Source organism: Bison bison, unplaced genomic scaffold, assembly GCF_000754665.1.
Source record: "Bison bison bison isolate TAMUID 2011002044 unplaced genomic scaffold, Bison_UMD1.0 scf7180017864163, whole genome shotgun sequence".
Classification (NCBI taxonomy): domain Eukaryota; kingdom Metazoa; phylum Chordata; class Mammalia; order Artiodactyla; family Bovidae; genus Bison; species Bison bison.
This window is the reverse complement of record NW_011494735.1, coordinates 6,770,037-6,784,154: the sequence shown is the minus strand read 5'-3', so window position 1 is coordinate 6,784,154 and position 14,118 is coordinate 6,770,037. Positions and strand designations below refer to the sequence as shown.

General features: G+C 39.6%; 1 protein-coding gene and 1 non-coding gene across 2 annotated transcripts in view; both read right to left on the bottom strand.

The window, feature by feature from the left end:
• Positions 1-14,118, bottom strand: part of GRIP1 (glutamate receptor interacting protein 1) — a 464,606-nt gene that overhangs the window by 258,515 nt on the left and 191,973 nt on the right. The window lies entirely within an intron of this gene.
• Positions 10,015-10,086, bottom strand: TRNAC-GCA. The gene has a single exon. It is a non-coding gene; the product is annotated as a tRNA-Cys (tRNA).

The following is a 14,118-nucleotide window of genomic DNA, read 5'->3' as shown; positions in this document are numbered from 1 at the left end:
TGACCCTCAAATGATGGGATGTAGGAGATGCATATGCTTTCATTCAGTATTTCAAAAAGATGTGAAATGGTTTATATTTTACTTCAGAAATGGTCCATCTCTGCATTTTCCTTTTGGATTGTGTTACATATTTGATTCAGCAACAAAGAGTTCTATTCCTCTAGTAATAAGTAGTGATTAATCACAATCACCTGTCACACTTAATTTAGCATTCAATTCCATGAAAAGATTGTGCACACGCTCCAAGGTGAAATTTACATTTTAATGTTCATAGATAAAGAAGTATAGCAGTATGTGTTACATTTTTTTTCCTACTATGAAAATAATTTTCAGGAATTTAGACTGTTAAATAATCATTCCTTTTGTGAGACTAGCTCTAAAGATACATATAAATTTTGAAATCTATAGTATTACTTAGCAATTTTAGTGCTTTACTTTTTGCAGCCAATCATGGAAGACTTGCTTTTATAGCTTTCTCTGCAGAGTCATCTTAATTATAGGGAAATTCTTTTACAAATGGCTATCCATTTACAGTGCTTCAGCTGGAATCTAACATTGGTTTTATTGGAAATGATGAAAAATTACTCTTCCTGGGACACAGAGTTAAGAATTACGATTGGAAGTGAACTGTGTTCTTTTAGCTTTAGGAAAATTTAAAATATCCTATTATTTCCTTCTAAACAGTTTATCCCAAGAAGGTGTAGTAAAGCATAAACCTTAAAGATTCTAGAAAAGCTTTCAAGGGGAAAGGTATCATACCTTATGTGATTCAATCAACACATTTAACTAATTCATGCGTTTCACCCAACTCACAGCAATAGGGAGCAAGCCTGGATTAGAAGTCCATCTATGGGCTGCCATGGTACCCTTTCAGTCTCACTCTGCTTTGAATATTATTTTCTTCTTCTTCTGTTATCCAAATAGCTCATAGGGCTGGGAGAGTGCTCTAGCCCTAAGGATAGGAACTTCTTTGAGTCTCTGTTCATATTAATAGCATTCATGACACCCTGGCACCACGTTACATATTCACTTGACTATTGTCTTTCTCCTAGAAAGAATAGAAGTTCCATGAGGGTAAAGAATCTGTGGGCTGTAATAGTGTCTGGTATATAGTGCATGTAGGCATGCTAAGTCGCTTCAGTCATGTCCAGCTTTTTTGACTCCAAGGACTATAGCTCACCAGGCTTCTTTGTCCAAGGGCTTCTCCAGGCAAGAATACTAGAGTGGATTGCCACACCTTCCTCCAGATCTTCCCGATCCAGAGATCAAACCCTTATCTCCCGTGGCTCCTGCACTGTAGGCAGATTCTTTATTGCTGAGTCACCAAGGAAGCCCGTGGTATATATAGTAGGATTCAATAAATATCTGATAAAGGAAGTTTTGAATTTAACTTTAAATTTCTCACATAGCTCATATTTTATTCTCTAAGATACCATGTTTACTTTACCTAGAATTAAAAAACTAAATATCTTAATATCTTCTAGGTATAAGATTTCTTAAATAAGAAGTCATAGAAGAAAAAAAAAAAGATAAATTCTTCTACACTTAAGTTGTGTTTTGATGACAAATGGAATACTAACTAATGGAATATTCTTCAGCCTTTAAAAAGAAGGAGATTTTGACACATGCTACAACATAGATGAACCTTGAAGATACTGTGCTAAGTGAAAATAGGTCAAGCACAACAAGACAAATATTGTATGGTTTTACTGTATGAGGTACATAGTCAAACCCATAGAGATAGAAAGTAGAATGACTTTTGCCAGAGGCCGGTAGAAGTGGAGGATAGAAAGTAATTGTTTAATAGATATGGAGTTACAGTTTGAGAAGATGAAAAACGTTCTGGAAATGAATTGCAGTAACAGTTGAACAACAGCTCCCTAGTGGCTCAGTGGTAAAGAACCCGCCTGTCAATGCAGGAGACACAGGTTTGATCCCTGCATGGGGAGGATCCCCTGGAGAAGGTAATGGCAACCCACTCCAGTATTCTTATCTTAAACTGATGTGCAATTTCCCAGAGCAAGTGTCTATCATATGATATATATCAATGATATCTTTCAGAGGAGTATAGGGGCTTCACCCAATTCCCAATATTGTATACTTTAAGCTGGGTGGCGGGCATGTGGATGTCTTATTATTCTTTAAAACATAAATATTTACTCTGCATACTTGTACTTCACACAGACTATTTATTAACAATTAAGTAAATGAAATTAATGACAATATGCAGTACCCAAAGCATAGAGCTTAACTATCTTTCATCCATTTTGGTCCAAAAATTTTGTTAAAAATTTTATGTCTCTCTCCTTGCTAGGTTCTTATGCTTTCTTTTATTTTTTTCAATTTACAAAAAAACATACAGAGCTTAAAAAAGTAATTTTACTCAACTTAAAGATCTCAACTTTTATTTTGTCCATTAAAAAAACTGAGCCCCCTGGAAGCCAATCTGCCATGAAGAGAGTGAAATCCTCCACTGATTTTAAATTGTTATACAATTTCCCCACGTAAGTGTCTGTCATATGATAACACAAGAGAGAGAGAAATGGAAGATCATAAATAAATAGAGTATAAAACTTCAAGTTTCAGGGCATTACTGGGACAGATAACTAAGCAAGCATAACTCTGATATAATAAATTACTTGAACTGCTTAAAAGAGTGGGCTACATAAATCTTCATTTTACTAGAGGAGCTGCAGAATCCAAATGTACCATAGAGAGTAAAAAATCTCTTTTGAGTGCTAACTGAAACTCCACATCAGATCTGAAAAGCCGAGGGCCATTTAGATATATGCCATAAGCTTACATACACAACACCAAGAGCAACCTCTTCCTCTTGGTGTACGAATGTAGCTGTCCATGTGAAAGTAGAGTTATTTGCGTTATGGCTGGACGTGGGAGTGATGGTAAGATGTTAGCAAGAGTGAGAGCCAAGAGTTAAAAAAACAACATGAAAACTACCAAGAAATGCCCTAATTTACATTTTATTCTACCAGGGTAAACAAATTATTCTGGGTACACTGACAATGTGACTTGTAGCTATTTAGTTCATATTCATCATTGTATTTAATACCCAAATAACATCCTTGATAGGTATTACTTTTCCTATTTTATATATGGAGGGAAGGAGGGAAAGAGAGGGAAAGAAACTTCCCAGAGAGACAGTGCAGGTAAATGGGCCTGTTGGAATGCAAACCTAGTTCATCTCACTCAAAGTCCAGTACCTTGGCCATTATACTCTTTATGACTGCCTTAAAATATAGTTTCTAAAAAAGACAGAAAAAATAATTAGTAAGACAAGAATCAATCAGCCAGGTTATTAGCTTTTCCCTCCACTTTAAAGGTTTTTCCTATCTTTTGGGCCATATTTCCACTCATCTACAAGTTCTTTCTAAGATGAACCAAGGAAATAAAATATGAAACCAATCTGTCAATTTATATTTAAGATGTCTTAGGATCCCTCCCCTCCTCTCTTTTGTCTGTCTTTCTCTTCTTTCCTTCCTCCCTTCTTCCTTTCCTTCCTTCTTTTCTTTCTGTCTCAACTGTATTCCTATATCTTTATTTACAACACACATAAAGTGCAGGTGGTATACTGCTGGTCCAGAGTGGGAGCCCTGGGGTAAGAATATCTGGTGACAAAGCCAGGGGCAATACTTACAGCTTTGTGCCTTTGGCATTTTACATAACTTCTCTGTGCCTTAATTTCTTTGTAAAATGGGGATAATATCTCATAGTGTGTGACTGTGAGGATTAAATAATATAATGTATCTAAAGCACTGAGTAGTTTCTGGCACATAATAGGAGCTTAATGTTAGGTATTACTATTAGTAGTAAATGAACATATACACACATACATATGTATTGCATCAGTTCAGTTCAGTTCAATTGCTCAGTTTTGTCCAACTCTCTGTGGCCCCATGGACTGCAGCACTCCAGGCTTCCCTGTCCATCACCAACTCCTGAAGCTTGCTCAAACTCATGGCCATTGAGTCAGTGATGCCATCCAATTGCATAGATACTAATAAATGTTAGCTATGACTATGACTGATATACTGATATACACAACTATTTATACTATTATAATTATTAATTAAATGTTATAATTATATATACAATAACAATTATTGTATGCAATATGGTTATGTCACTAGTATATTAGTTACAGTCATGCTGCTGCTGCTGCTAAGTCGCTTCAGTCGTGTTCAACTCTGTGCAACTCCATAGACGGCAGCCCACTAGGCTCCTCTGTCCCTGGGATTCTCCAGGCAAGAATACTGGAGTGGGTTGCCATTTCCTTCTCCAATGCATGAAAGTGAAAAGTGAAAGTGAAGTTGCTCAGTCATGCCCGACTCTTAGTGACCCCATGGACTGCAGCCTACCAGGCTCCTCCGTCCATGGGATTTTCCAGGCAAGAGTACTGGAGTGGGTTGCCATTGCCTTCTCCAAGTTACCATCATAGCTAGCATTTATTATCATTCATATTACTTGTTAGTACTTCAGTTCATTTCAGTTCAGTCGCTCAGTTGTGTCCGACTCTTTGCAACCCCATGAATCGAGCACGCCAGGCCTCTCTGTCCATCACCAACTCCTGGAGTTCACACAAACTCATGTCCATTGAGTCGGTGATGCCATCCAGCCATTTCATCCTCTGTGGTACCATTTTCCTCCTGCCCCCAATCCCTCCCAGCATCAGAGTCTTTCCCAAAGAGTCAACTCTTAGCATGAGGTGGCCAAAGTACTGGAGTTTCAGCTTTAGCATCAGTCCTTCCAATGAACACCCAGGACTGATCTCCTTTAGGATGGACTGGTTGGATCTCCTTACAGTCCAAGGGACTCTCAAGAATCTTCTCCAACACCACAGTTCAAAAGCATAGTATTTATTAGTATTTATACTCTTATGAAAATATACTAACAGTTGAGGATACCACCATCAGTGTACTCAGGCCTTGGAGGAGAAGACAGGAGCACAGAGACAAGGTCTCTGGGCTGAAAAGGATTAGGAAGACTTTCTGGACGAGGCTTGAACTGGGTATCGAAGTGTGAGTGGGAGTCAGATATTCAAAGAAGGCCTGTGTGTTGGGGAGTGAGGGTATTTCAGGCAAGAGAGAACGGCATTAGTGAAATTGCACAGCACAAAACAGCAAACTGTATAGGGTGGTCTGAGGGCAGGATATCCGTGTCATGGGGCCAATTACAGTGCAGCAGTCGAAGTGGAGATCAAATTGAGGTGAGTCCACAGGGATGGGGTAGCAAGGAGAAAATTACTCTTTCAAGTAGGCAGGCTGTGAAGAGATTAAGTACTCGTTCTAGGAGTTAGAACCATAGAAAAGACTGAGTCATCATCCAGTATAAAATGTCCACTTGAACTGCAATCCAATTCTTAATTTTTTTTAAATATGTTCCTGATGTTATTTCTGTATAATAGTGGCAATTAGCATTAAAGAAATATTTTTCCAAACAATAATAAATTGTGATAATAATATAAAAGATGATATAGAACTATATGTACATATTCTAGTTATGAAAGTCTATAGCTTCAAAGACAAAAGTTGTAGAAAACATCTGCACCAATTATCCATGCTGCCCTTTTTCTATTAAAAATCACTACACATGAGAATGAGCAAAATCTGTTTCCTCATGACACAAGGAAGCGGGTGGATTTTGTACAAGCATAGTTATATCAGTAATAATTAAAGTAGAAGTTGGGACAAACTCTAAGGAAATAGAATTAAAGAGCATCATCCCTCTTTCTGTCAATCCTGAACTACCAGTAACCTCTTGAATATGTGATGTGCCTTTCCACACACCCATGGGCCTCTCTCTAGAATGTTAGCCCTTCACTCTTTTTGGCCTGATATCTTCTATTTGGCCTTCAAAATTCAGTTGAAAGGTCATTTTCTCTGAGAGGCTTCTCCAGTCTTCCAATCTGCTTTTGCTGCATATTCTTTTGGCCTCAGACATAATGCATTCTTTTATCTTAGTACTAGCCACACTGAAGTACAATTATTCTTGAGTTACCAATAAACTATAAAGTTCTTGAAGGCAGGCATTATGGTTCTTTAGATCAGAGACCCCTAATTCCAACTGCATTACTTAGGGCATATTTGACACCAAATAAATTCTAATAGTTTGGAGATTCACCATCAGACAAGCATAGTTTGAAAAATAAATTTAGCACTCTTAGAATAACAAGAGACTTTAAAAAACAGATTCCTTGTTTTTCCACCTCAAAATTATAAATAGATTATGTGGCAAAACGCTCTGAGACACCCAAGATAGGACAGAAATTCCAGACAATATTTCTCAAAGTTGCTGTGGGGAGTATTAAGAATTTTTCCTTTCTTCTGTCCACTGAAGCTCTACTTTGGCTTTCCAATCAGACTACCTTCCATCAATAGTTATGATTTTTCATTATTGTGAAAGGACAACTCTCTCATCCACGAAATAGTCTGTTACAAGCACTGCTGGATTATTTTCTCCACATATGAGCATTAAAAACTAAAAGAGGACTATTCAAGGGATAAATGATTCAAGTGAAAAAAGCCATGGAAAGCTTTGCCATTAATCTTTCAAGAGAACCTCTCTCTGCTTCTCCCAAAGCACATTTTCCATGCTAAGGGAAAAAAATTACTTGAATTTCAAGGCAAAAACAGACAAAATATTGCCAGGAAATAGTTGCAAATCCCACTGGGAGGAAAAGGTCCTTTTATTGAATTGACCAAAAGGTTCATTTGAGATTTTCCGTAACATCTTATGGAAAAATCTGAACAAACTTTTTGGCCAACCCAATACTATAAGAACAGAAGACCACTACAGTGAATTGTGCAATGAAAAAAGCCAGTGCAAAGAGAGGAAATAACTTTTTTAGAGGATCATCCACATTTCTGTACTGTACCTAAGATGTGCTAGAATAGGCTGAGTACATCTAGCAGATGCAGTCTCATCTTCCCACTCCTTTTAGACAAACACAGCTTTATCTGTCACATTAAGGTAGGAATCCTTTAGGGTTGTTTGTCAGTTTTGTTCAGTTCACTTAACTCTGCCAGGTTCTGTGAAACAGTAATAACTGAGACAGTGTTGATGCCTCAGAGAACGAACTCAGACACTGCAGTCAGACGTGTGAGTTCAAAGATCTGCACAGGTCCTACCACCAGCTGGTGGGGGCTCTGAGAAAACTGCAAAATGTATGAGGTGAGTCTTACATGTGAAACATGTGAAGTGAGTTAACATAGAAGCGACTCTTACACGGTAACATGTGAGGTGAGCCTTACATGATGAGCCGAAATGAGTCCCACTGACTGAAGAGGTGGTGGGCATGGGTCTCTGAGAGGTTGCCCCAAAGACATCATCAGTTGAGAACTTTGTAAGACCTAAAAGGATTCGCAGGGGTTTCCCAGGTGGCGCTAGTGGTAAAGAACAAGCCTACCAATGCAGGAGACGTAAGAAATGCGGGTTCGATCCTGGGTCAGGAAGATCCCCTGGAGGAGGGCATGGCAACCCACTCCAGTATTCTTGCCTAGAGAATCCCATGGACAGAGAAGCCTGGTGGGCCACAGTCCATAGGGTTGCAGAGTCAGACAGAACTGAAGCAACTTAGCACACAGGCAAGCAAAAGGATTCTCAAAGGTGTTGATGAGATGAGCCATCTCTCTTCCTCATTTCAGACATACCTTAGAAGGTTCTCAGTGTCCTCAAGCCCTGGCAATGTGTAGATCGTGTTCAGGTTGATCTGATGAAGAGGAAGTAAATAGTACCACTCTCTAGTCTGAGTAAGAAAATCACAAACTAGATTAATGACAACAACAAAGACGCAGGGGAGGGCAGCAGTTTCTGTAGGGGCCATGCTGTAGATAGGACGGGTATAGCCTAGAACTGGAAGGAAAAAAATCATGGAGTCATAGTGACACACGATATAACCAGAGCAGCAGTACTTCATCCGCTGCTTCATTCTTCAACAAGAGGTGACTTTGCGCCCTCAGTGCGAGCTTACAAGGGGGGCTGACAAGGTAGACAAGACATCAAGGCAGTCCAGTAGCGGGGAGACCAGGCAGTGAACAGGGTCTAATAAAGCAGAGTACATGCTGCCCTGGGTAATCCTGCAGGTGCTAAGAGAAGACCCAAGACGAGCGATTAAACTGGACTTTAGGAGGAGAGAGAGAAAAGTGAGGTCAGAATGAAGAGTTTACCACAGAAGGGGAGGGGAAGGACGAGAGAACTCCAGAGAGAGGAAAGAGCAGGTGAAAGGTCCAAAGGCAAGAAGCGGCGAGTTAGTTCACAATGGGACAAGGAGCGCAGCGTGCGGGCAAGTGTGCGTGTGTGAGTGTGATGCATGTGAGTGGTGTGGCAAGAAGCGGCGAGTTAGTTCACAATGGGACAAGGAGCGCAGCGTGCGGGCAAGTGTGCGTGTGAGTGTGTGAGTGTGATGCATGTGAGTGGTGTGGCAAGAAGCGGCGAGTTAGTTCACAATGGGACAAGGAGCGCAGCGTGCGGGCAAGTGTGCGTGTGAGTGTGATGCATGTGAGTGGTGTGCATGTGTATGATGTGTGTGTGTGGTGTGTGCATATGGTGTGGTGTGTGTATGATGTATATCATGTATATGTTTTGTGGGGTGTGTGGGGTGTGTGAATGTATGTGTGTTGTGGCAGCAGAGATGAAAGCTGAAGCTGGACCGGTAGCTCCTGCAGCACACACACGACAGAGGCAGATTGTGCTTTAGAAGATGCTTCTAGCTGCAGGGTGGAGAACAGGCTGGAGGGGACCAGGCAAGGCCCCGGGCGCGGTTAGGAATTTAAGTAATCTGAAAACAAGCATTTAGAAATCATCAAGATTGATTCTGAAGTCCATCTGGAAGAATAAATGAAAGAGAACAAGCATGACTCCTTCTAAGCCCTCCACCCTCTATTCTAGTCAAGACACAAAGTCCATTGTAAAATAAAACTACTGTAATTAAAATAGACTGATAAAAGTGCTGAAGTGGCATAGACAGATGAATGGAATAAAAAGTCAAGAAATAGCCTAAATAAATGGGAATTAGGTTATTGTTAAGATGGCAAGTAGCATCCTTTTAAAAAATAATTAGAAAAAATAATAAAAATAATTAGGCTTTCACCATATCTAACAACAAAACAGATTCTAGGTAAAGATTTAAAAATAGGTACAGAATTAAAAAAGGTAAAAATAATTACTAAGCAATTCACAAAAGAAGAAAAGCAAACACTAAATAAACAAAGATACCAATTTTTACCTAGCAGATTGGCAGTGATTTAAAAAGCTCATAATATCCACAGACAGTGAGATTACAGTAGGGAAATAAAGATGCTTCTATTCCACTGGTGAGAATATACAAAATTGATATGTCCTTTCTGGAAGATGATTTAACAGTATAAAACAAATGCTTGAAAATATACCATTTTACCTAGACACTCTATTCCTAGGAATTTATCTGAAGGAAATAATTGAATAACCACACAAACGTGTATATAATGGTGGCAATTGCAACATTTTGAATAATAAAGATATGTTGCTGTTTAGTGTCTAAGTCATGTCTGACTCTTGCAACCCTATGGACTGTAGCCCGCCAGGCTCCTCTGTCTGTAAGGTTCTCCAAGCAAGAATGCTGGAGCGGGTTGCCCTTCCCTTCTCCAGGGGAGCTTCCCAACCCAGGGATTGAACCCGTGTCTCCTGCATTGCAGGTGGATTATTTACCACTGAGCTATCAGGGAAGCCCAGTAAAGATATTCATGACCACTAAAATGTGATGAGAGAGACAATGAATTCTGTAAAGGTTAAGAATTATTTTAATGACATGAAAAAAATGACATTCGTAATATATTGGCAATAAGCAAGGTTGTGGTACTGTGTGGATATTACAATTCTATTATATATTTGTACATAATATATACAGTCGTGTCTGACTCTTTGCGACCCCGTGGACTGTAGTCCACCAGGCTCCTCCGTCCATGGGATTCTCCAGGCAAGAATACCAGAGTGGGTTGCCATTTCCTTCTCCAGGGGATCTTCCCAAACCAGGGCTTGAACCCGGGTCATCTGCATTGCAGGCAGATGCTTTAACCGCTGAGCTACTAGGGAAGCCCCTATTATACATTTGTACATAGAAAGGAGAAATTTACATAGACTCACCAACAGTTGCTTTCTCTGGTTTTGGGATTATGGTTGGTTTCTGTTTTTGTCTTAGGTGTTTTATGAAATTTTCTTGCCAAGAGTATATATTACTTTTATTATCATGAAAAGTACAAACTCTATGTCCCTTTGCAAAGAAGTGTCAAGAACAGTGCTGAGAGTGGAGTCAATAACTCAAGAGGAGAGCAAGTGCCTGCATCACACTCCAAGCCATTGACAAGTGCCAGCTAGATGGTTTTTCCTCTCTGGATTCAAGGAGAAACACTGACACAGAACAACTCTTTCTACACCGAACCTCAAAAGAAGAATGAAAATCCTTGTCACGAAAACCAGCAGCGTTACTGAATAAATTACAATATATTTTGCACTTCAATTGCATAGATAATGTAGACACTCAAACCGCAGTTTCAGAAGCAATCCCCACATCGTGTCTGCCCATTTATCAAACCATGTCAAATACCATAGTCAGTACAACTTAGCTTTGAGGAATATGCTTTTTTCTGGTGTGGGACTACGTCCCATTCATAGGAATCCTCACATTACTCTGTCTTTTCACTTATGAAACAATAAGAAGCTGTTTCATGTACTCTAACTTTACATATCAAGCACTAATATGGTAGATATCTTTTTCATAATAATCTAAGACTGAAATCAATAAATACCACCTTACTTTTGTAACACAATATTCTTTTGTACACATAATCTAAAGCCTCCAACAAACCATGCTCAGTGGAGAAGCAGGCATTTTTACTATTATTATTATTTCTATATATATAGAAAAAACTTACTATAAGAGTTTATTTTCCCAAGGGTTTCTCAGTCAATCAGCCACAATTCAGCTTCACACCCAGTATTGCTTTCATAGTGGCATTTTTTTTTTTGGCTGTGCCCCATGGCATGTGAGATCTTAGCTCCCCAACCAGGGATCGAATCTGTGCTGCCAGCAATAGAAGAGTGGAGTCTAAACCACTGGACTGCCAGGGAAGTCTGAGGTGTATAACTTTTTTCAGCTTCAAATACGAATGACTGTTTTTCGATGAGAAATACTGGAGTTGACCAATTTTCTTTTTCTGCCTTCTATATAATATAGAATTGAATACTTATGGAGATGTCAAATTCAGTCTTCTCATCATATTGACAAAGAAACTAAAGCCCAGGGAGACCAAGCAACTCTTCTCACATCTCAAGGGTCATTAGCAGGATGGGAGCCAGACCTCAGTCCCCTTTCTCTATTGTAAGTACTCACTGTGCTGCAGAGAGAGCCTGAGCACCCTACAGCCATCGCCACGTACAGACTGCGCCACACACACTGGGTCCCACAATAAGCCTGTGAGGAATGATACTGATGCTGGTTAATATCATTCTCATTGCATAAAGGGGTAATTGTCACTTGGAGAATTCAAGTGACTGCGAAACACTTTTAGCCACAAAGCCCAAGGCTTTATACCAAGGCCAGAACTTTCTCCCTCTGAAATCAAGACTGGGATATGCTTTTTCTAGTTAACTCTCAATTTGAAGGAATCCAGTGCTGAAAAAGTTTTGGAAACTTAAATTTATATAGCAATCTGATAAAAACACTCACATACTGTAAGACAGTTATTTCCCAAGGAAGAATATCTTTTAGATCATATATCTTCTCAAAGCATCAGCTTTCTACAGAGAAATTAAAAATTGAAGTCAGAGAATAATGAAAGCTTACCCCTGTTTAGTTTAGCAAGAAATTCAAGAGGGCTCTGATCCAGGTTAACCTTTGTATCATTAATTTCAGGAAGCTCACAGCTTAAATGGAAATCATCAATGTAAGCTTCTAGGGCTTCAGAGGCAGAAGAATATGGCTTTTCTTTGTATTGGATGGAACCATCAACATTAAAAGCGATGCTGTTGAGGACTAAAGATGCTGGAACAGAAGATTCAGAAGTGCTAAAGTGATGTTTCTTAACTGACTTTGCCATTGCTTTCTCAAATGGGCTGCAAGGTCCATTCATTTTCCAAAAATCTCTAGACATAAAAAAAGGTGTACATGATTTCAGTTAATACAGGAATGGGTGATAATACTCACAGGATCCTTGCTAATCTTTGTATCCTACATATTTGCTTTTTTACAAATGAAATTATTTTTTATTCCTCTTTATGTTTTATGAATAGTACACTCTCAAGCAATGTTTGTTGATTGACAGTTTCACTGCCATGGCCACAAGTGTGAACTGGACTTTATAAACATGAGGAACTAAGAATTGAAGCCTTGTTAGGTAAAGCACAAAACAGAGGGCTTGCCTTCCTGTGTTTTTAGTTTTCCTCAACTGTGTAAGTAGTTCTGGAATCTTGAGATAAATTTATTCACCACATGAAGACATGACAAGCTTTCAGAATCATGAGAGAGTCTTCATTCCATACAGTTGTTCCCACCACACGGATGAGGCAGGGAAAGCGCATGTGAAGACAAGAAGACAGCCATAGTGGGCCCTGGCACGACAGTGATGGCAGAGACCAGGGGACAAGAGGATGTGAGTGCAGACAGGAATAGGATTTAGTGTGGGCATTGGGCCCTGTGACCTTGTCACTCTGACCTCAATGCAAGAGTTTAGCAGCTCTTTATTATCATCTTGCATGAACGACTTACTCTCTACAATAACTACTAAAAACAGGCATTGCAGTACCCTCATTTTCAAAATAAGATTATAGTAACACATGGAGAATACGTATCTTGTTCAAAGCTAAAGGGAAACAACAGCCAAGGTTAATAGCCAAGGTTGAACCTCAGCAGTCAGATTCCCAGGTCGAACTTAACCACTGCACTTGACTACCAGACCATTGCCCCACATGTGCCGAAACGGCCTGTGTAACCTGTAATGTAACTTGTAATCTCTAAATGTCAGCCACATCTAATGTGCCAGCAAGGACTACCAAGGTTGGGTGCCTAAATTCTGAGGTCTCTTATTTCTCTCAAATGCTTAGAGAGTAGTCACTGGTGTGTGCAAGGGGAAATGCCATGTATTTGATAATAATATATACATTAGTGTCAAAGAGAGAGTACTCACTTTTTGAGTCTTTGAAATTCAAGTGGATATGCTGAATTTTCAGAATGTTACATTATATGACATCATAGTACTTACAATTTTCACCTGTGGAATGTTTTTCTAGTTTCTTCTAATGTAATGGAGTTAAATAGAAGCCTTTGACAACCAGAATAAAACTATGGATCATCTTCCCACAAAAATACACATTAATAAATACAAACACAATGGGTTCTAGGGTTCCAGAAGCTCAGGCATGCCCCCTGCCCCCATGAATTCTAAATTAAGAACTTCCATCTAAAGAAAGTGATTGGTGGGGAAAGAAACAGAGGGAAGGAAGGACAGCTAGGAAAAAAATGATCAGAAGATCCTTACCAGGAGTGGAACAAACTAACCTGATACTACACATTCTTGGGGATACAATGATAAAAAATCTTTTGACTTTAAAGGCCCAGCTTAAAATGCTCTTTCTTTGTAAACCATGGCCATGGTCATCTTCCTCCTTCACCTTCTCCTCTGGATTGAAACAAAGTGAAAATGTTAATCGTTCAGTCATGTCTGACTCTTTGTGACCCCATGGACTATAGCCCACGAGGCTCCTCTGTCCATGGGATTCTCCAGGCAAGAATACTGGAGTGTGTTGCCCTTCCCTTCTCCAGGGGATCTTCGCAACTCAAGAGATAAAACCGGTGTCTCCCGCATCGCAGGCAGGTTCTTTACCATCTGAGCCATTAGGGAAGCCCCTCCCCTGGATTTGTCAGTATCAGGGGACTTTCTAGGTGGCACTAGAGGTAAAGAACCCGCCTGAAATGCTAGATAGCATATTAAAAAGCAGAGACATTACTTTGCCAACAAAGGTCCATCTAGTCAAGGCTATGGTTTTTCCAGTAGTCATGTATGGATGTGAGAGCTGGACTATAAAGAAAGCTGAGCACCGAAGAATTGATGTTTTTGAACTGTGGTGTTG